The sequence below is a fragment of the Trichosurus vulpecula genome, chromosome 6 (assembly GCF_011100635.1).
Source record: "Trichosurus vulpecula isolate mTriVul1 chromosome 6, mTriVul1.pri, whole genome shotgun sequence".
Lineage (NCBI taxonomy): Eukaryota > Metazoa > Chordata > Mammalia > Diprotodontia > Phalangeridae > Trichosurus > Trichosurus vulpecula.
The window spans coordinates 189,823,947-189,829,979 of NC_050578.1; the positions used below are offsets into that span (position 1 = coordinate 189,823,947).

Consider the following 6,033-nt stretch of genomic DNA (forward strand, 5'->3'; position numbering starts at 1 on the left):
TCTCACTGATATATACAAAAGCTAAGATTGCCACAATGTATTTTAGGTGGTATACAACTATATCAAAATAAAAATGCATACCATTTTTGAATTTTTTTTTAAAATGGAAGAGAACAATTGCAAAACCAATCAAAACATTAAAAAATCTTACAGTGTATATGATAATCTATATATGTGGATCCCCTACCTCTGAAAAGAACTGGGAGTGAGGTATCTTATTATATTTCTTCTTTGGTGCCAAACTTGTTTCTGTTCTTTTCAATTTTATAACCATTATTTTTTAATGTTTTGGGATTGGTATGCTTTCTGCATTTACCTTTCTATAGTGATTGCATCTATTCTCTATTTTTTCCCATTTATTTTGCATCAGCTTTCTGATTTTATGCTATTTGATATTTCTTATTTGTAGCGCATTCCTTACAATGGAATCCCTGGGTAAGAGGGTATGGACTTTTAGCCAATTTAATAATATAAATGGAAATTACTTTACCAAAAGGCTGAGGTTGTTCACTATTCCACCAACAATGCAATAATTGGCCTATTTTTCTACGACCCCTCAAAAATTGACTTCCTGTCTTTTACCATCTTTGCCAGTTTTCTGGGTATAAGAGGAAACCTCAGGCTTTTTTTTACTTGAGTTTTCTGTTCATTATTAATTTGGAACATTCTTCATATGGTTATTAATAGTTTCCAGTTCTTCTTTTGAGAATTATTTGTTCATTTCCTTTGTCTCACTATCAGCAAAAAGTTGTTGGTGATATGTATTTATTGGTTGTCTGTGTATCTTGAATACCAAACCTTTATACAAAGATTTTGATAACAATGATTTTTTTCACTGTGTAACTACTTCCCAGTATCACAATGGTTTGTCAAAGAAGCTTAAATACGTAGAGTTTCAGTAAGCATTGACACCAAAACATAAGTCATACTAAGTTCTAGAAATAATAAGTGAGTATTAAAATGTATCTTGTTTCTACTACACTGAACAAATTGATAGAAAAAAAAGCTTCACTGCTGAAACTCAAAAATTCTAAATCTTAGAGTGGAAAGGGATCTTAGAGGGAACTTAGCGTAATGAGAAATGTAAATGGGAGCATGCTGTCTTCCTTTTGGCTCTAGGAGCGACCTGCTTCGTGTCAAAATGGGCAAGTTTATGAAACCTGGGAAGGTGGTTCTGGTCCTGGCCGGACGGTACTCCAGGGGCAAAGCTGTCATTGTCAAGAACATTGATGATGGGACCTCCGACAGGCCCTAGAGCCATGCCTTGGTGGCAGGTATCGACTGTTACCCTCGAAAAGTGACTGCAGCAAAGGGCAAAAAGAAGATTGCCAAGAGATCAAAAATCAAGTCCTTCGTGAAAGTTTATAACTACAATTGCCTCATGTCCACCAGATACTCTGTGGATACCCCATTGGACAAAACAGTTGTCAACAAGGATGTATTCCATGACCCTGCCCTAACATGTAAGACAAGGAGGGAGGCCAAAGTCAAGTTTGAGGAAAGGTACAAGACAGGCAAAAACAAGTGGTTCTTCCAGAAGCTACAGTTTTAGAATTACTGTGTTGGTCAGTAAATAAAATGTTTACTAAAAATGAAAAAAGAAAAGAAATGTAAATGGGAATTTTTTTTATAATGTTCCTTCTGAGGAATGGCCATTCATCCTAGTCCAGGCCTTTATTCCCTCTTACTTAGACTATTACTATAGCCTCCAAATTTTTCTCCTTGTTTCAAGTATCCCTCCATTCTAACACATTTTCCACACAGCTACCAAATTAATTTCCCAAAAGAACCATGTCACACCCCACCCTGCCACCCCCTATTTGAAAGCCTTTACTGACTTGGCTCCGTATTCTAGGAAAAACACAAAAATAGCTCAGTCTGGAAATAAAGCCCTTTCCATTACAATCCTGAGATATCTTTCCTAACTTATTTTACTATATTCCTCTTTATGCAGTCTATATTTAGACCAAACTGTGCTACATACACTTTCATGGATTTAGCATTCCTTCTAAACTGTATTTGCATTGGAAAGAGAGAACATTGGGCATCAGAAGGCTGTCTACTGTGGTACTATGCTACTCATTATATGTGTAATGCTGGGAAAGTCATTGAATTTCTCAGGTCCTCAGTTTCTTCATATGTAAATTGAGGGGATCAAACTATATGGCCTGTGAGCATATTTCTAGCATAAAATCTATACTTTATCACTTGCTTCCATGTCTTTTTACAGATTATACTCCCAAGCCTCTATTCACATCTTCCTTAACTCCAAAACTTAGAATTCTTAGCTTCCTTCAAAGCTCATTGAATTTGCCAATTCTTGGAAATCAAGGGGATGCCCATCAACTGGGGAATGGATAAAAGAGTTGTGGTATATGAATGTAATGGAATACTATTGTGCTATAAGAAATGAGGAGCAGACAGACTTCATAATAACCTGGAAAGATTTACATGATCTGATGCTGAGTGAGGGGAGCAGAACCAGGAGAACATTATACATGATTACAGACACACAGTATCTGTGATGACTAACACTGATAGACTTCTTCTCAGTAATACAAGTTTCAAAGACAGCTCCAAAAGACTCATGATGGAAAAAACCTATGCACATCCAGAGAAAGAATTACATAGTCTGAAAGCAGATCGAGGCAAACTATTTGCTCTTTTTTTCCTTTCTTTTTTGCTTTTGTTTCTTTTTTTTCATTATTAATTGAATTGGTTATAATTCTTTTTTGCAACTTGACTATTGTGTAAATAAGTTTAATGTGAAGGCATATGTAGAACCTATATCAGATTATATGCCATCTTGGGAAGGAAGGGGGAGGAGAGGGAGGGAGAGAAAATTTTGAATGCATAAACTTGGGGAACTGAGTGTTGTAAACTAAAAATAAAAAGTAAATTTAAAAAGTGCCAATTCTTATAAGAAATATTTTCTCATATTAGCCAATAATTATCATTTGGTCACCAAGCACCTCTTAAAATTTTCGTATGCTCTAGACATTGTGCTAAGCATTGGGAATACAAAAAAAGGCAAAAACATGGTACCTGCACGCAAGCAGCAGCCATTCCACTGGAGTAGGTCATGTGTGAACAACTATATACATATGAGATATATCCAGTGTCAATATCACAAAAAGTTCCTTTGCCCCTTTTTTTCTCAGAAAGTAGGATCTGAGTTGAGACTTGAAGGAATCCAGGGAAGCCAAAGATTGAGAAGGAAGAACATTAAAGATATAGACATAAGTGCCTGTGAAAAGCATAGTCTTGAGATGAAGTGTTTTGTGTATGAGAAACAGCAAGACATCTTTTGTGGATCATAGCCTATGTGTAAGGGAATCAAGTGAAAGAAGAGTGGAAAAAATTATAGAAGGGTCAGGTTGTGAAGGGCTTTACAAGTTAAGCATGGACTTTTATATTTGATATAGAGTTAATTGATTTGGGTGGAGGTGACTTGATCAGACATGCTTTAGAAAAATCTTGTTGGCAGTTGATTTGAGGATGGATTGGAATAGGGAAAGACTTGAAGCAAGGAAATCAATTAGAAGGATATCACAATAATTCACTTGGATGATGATAAGGGCTAGCCCCAGGTCAGCTATGTTAGTGGAGAGAAAGAAACATTTATGAGTGGATTTATGAAGATAGAAACAACAGAACTTGATGACCAGTTGGTATATGGAGTGCGTGTGAAAGAGGAGTTGAAGATGACAATGAGGTTGTGATCCTGGGTGAATGGGAAGATCGTGGTACCCTCCATGGTAATTAGTAATTAGAAAGTTAAGAAGAAAGGAGGCTTTTGGGGGGATACGTAAGCTCTGTTTTGGACATGCTGAGTTTACTGCAGATAGTTTAGAAGGGAAGGAAGTAGAGACATCAACTAGAGATTGCGTTCTCAAGAAGTTTAGCTTCAAATGAGAAGTGCTGGAAGTGCCAGAAGATATGGGATAAAATAGGCATATTTGGGCATGTAGTGGGGACATTTGGGCATATACTTTCCCTTAATTAGGAAAATAGCCACCTCGTCATGTAAGACATAGATAAAAGATAGAGGAAGATATTTGAGGGATATACAATGAGGAAGAATGGAGAAGAGTGGGTCTTCTGTAAATGGCCTCTCTTTTTTTAATTAAATATAAACTATGGTTCTCAGTTGAGAGCATGGGATGAGAGGAAGCTGCAAGAGCATTACAAAGGCATGAAAATATTTGGAATATTCACTGTGGTGAGTGGCAAAGTGAAACTATTAGGAGTTTTAAAAGAATTGCCTTCTAATGAAAGCCCACTTGAGATAATGTAACAAAATTGTAGTGCACCTAGTAAGGATTGTTTTGTGATTTTTTTCCAGCTCAGTCTGACAGCATATGAATAGGACCAAGGAAAGAAGATAGTTTAAATTATCCAGTGTTGAGGTTTAACATGGCGTGATTGGTGATAAGATGGGGTTGTGAGGGATTCATACATAAATGATGATGTGGCATAGTTGAACTGGTTCACCAAAGTGTGAGGTAGTGATGGAAGGTGAGTATAACCAGGGCAAAGAAGGTAATTTGGGAAAGAGCTGAAGGATGAAGGGATTAATTTCTCTAGTGTTTCCTTATTCCACAAATTAAATTTTGCTCATTTAATCTGAACCTATGATTTCACAGGTATCAGGAACTCCCAGTAAAGGATTCCTCTATCAATGCAGATTAGCAAATGTTCTGGAAAAAAAAATCATAGTGAACTGAGAGATATGTGACTTGGTCAGGTTCGCATATAGATAATATTTGATATTTTACGCACACACACACACACAGATGTTCCCATTCTACATTGTATTTATATTGTATTTATACAATACAGTAGAACAGAAACTCATTGAAAGCTAAGATGATTTACAGGCTTCTTCTTTGTATTTTAGTACCTCTACAAGTCTCTTTATCTCTCAGAGTTCTAGGCTATCAGTGTCCAATAGTGACTGCATGAGACTGACAATACTTCCCTGTGCCTTGGAAACCAGATTAAAATGTAATTTGGAAACATTTAACAAAATAAAAAATACAATGAAACATAAAGAGTATAACCTTTAAAACTCAATGTCAATGTGCTTCTGGAAGGGATCGTTGATTATGGACTAGTGATCCCCTTTTCTATTTAACTTTGACACTACTGCCTCTCTAAGAATATAATTCGGAGAGACAGTATGGACTTGCATTGGTAGACAGACTTTCTTTATCTAGGAGTTCTCCATGTCAGTGAAATCACAAGTCTAATCCAGGGTTGGGGAACCTGCAGCCTGGAGGCCACAGGCCACCCTCTAGGTCCTCAAGGGAAGCCTTTTGACTGAATCCAAACTTCACAGAACAAATCCCCTTAATAATTAATTTGTTCAGTAAAATTTATAGTCAGTCAAAAGGTAGCACCCGAGGACCTAGAAGATCACATGTGGCCTCCAGGCTGCAGGTTCCCCACTCCTGGTCTAGTTTCTATCTTATATGTAGCATCATACATAGAACCTTACACAAAATGGCTATTTAAGAAATCTTTGTTGGACTAAATTGAATTGTGAAGAATGATACAAAAGCAGTGTGAATGAATTGTTTAGTGAGGGCATGGTCATTCAGGTCCCATGGTCTCAAAGCCTGTTGCATTACAGTGATTCAGCACATTTGGCAAATCCATATTCTTTACCATACATCCAGATATACATTGGTGTGGTTTATTGTTTAGGTTTGTAACTTCATCTTTCTTTCACTTAGAACAGTGGTCATTGGGCTTAAAAGATCAGAAAGGACACTAGGGAATGTTTTATATGCTTTCCTACTGAATGGCTCTTTACTGCCTCTTGAGCAAAGATGCAAACTTTTTGGGTTGCAACATAAACCAAATGGAAAAGAGGTAGCAACCCTGCCCCACCCCACCCCACTTCACGAGCGCACACACACTGCTGCCCCAGGAAGTAATTGCTAAGTTAGAGGTGATAGCTGATGTGTATATCCTAAGAAAAATGTAACTGTAAATTGTTCAGTGTGGAAAAGGAATCCATTTGGGTTA

The 6,033-nt window shown here is 37.0% G+C and overlaps 1 pseudogene; it reads left to right on the plus strand.

The window, feature by feature from the left end:
* The first annotated feature begins 1,141 nt into the window (after positions 1-1,141).
* Positions 1,142-1,552, plus strand: LOC118854507 (annotated as a pseudogene).
* The last annotated feature ends 4,481 nt before the right edge of the window (positions 1,553-6,033 follow it).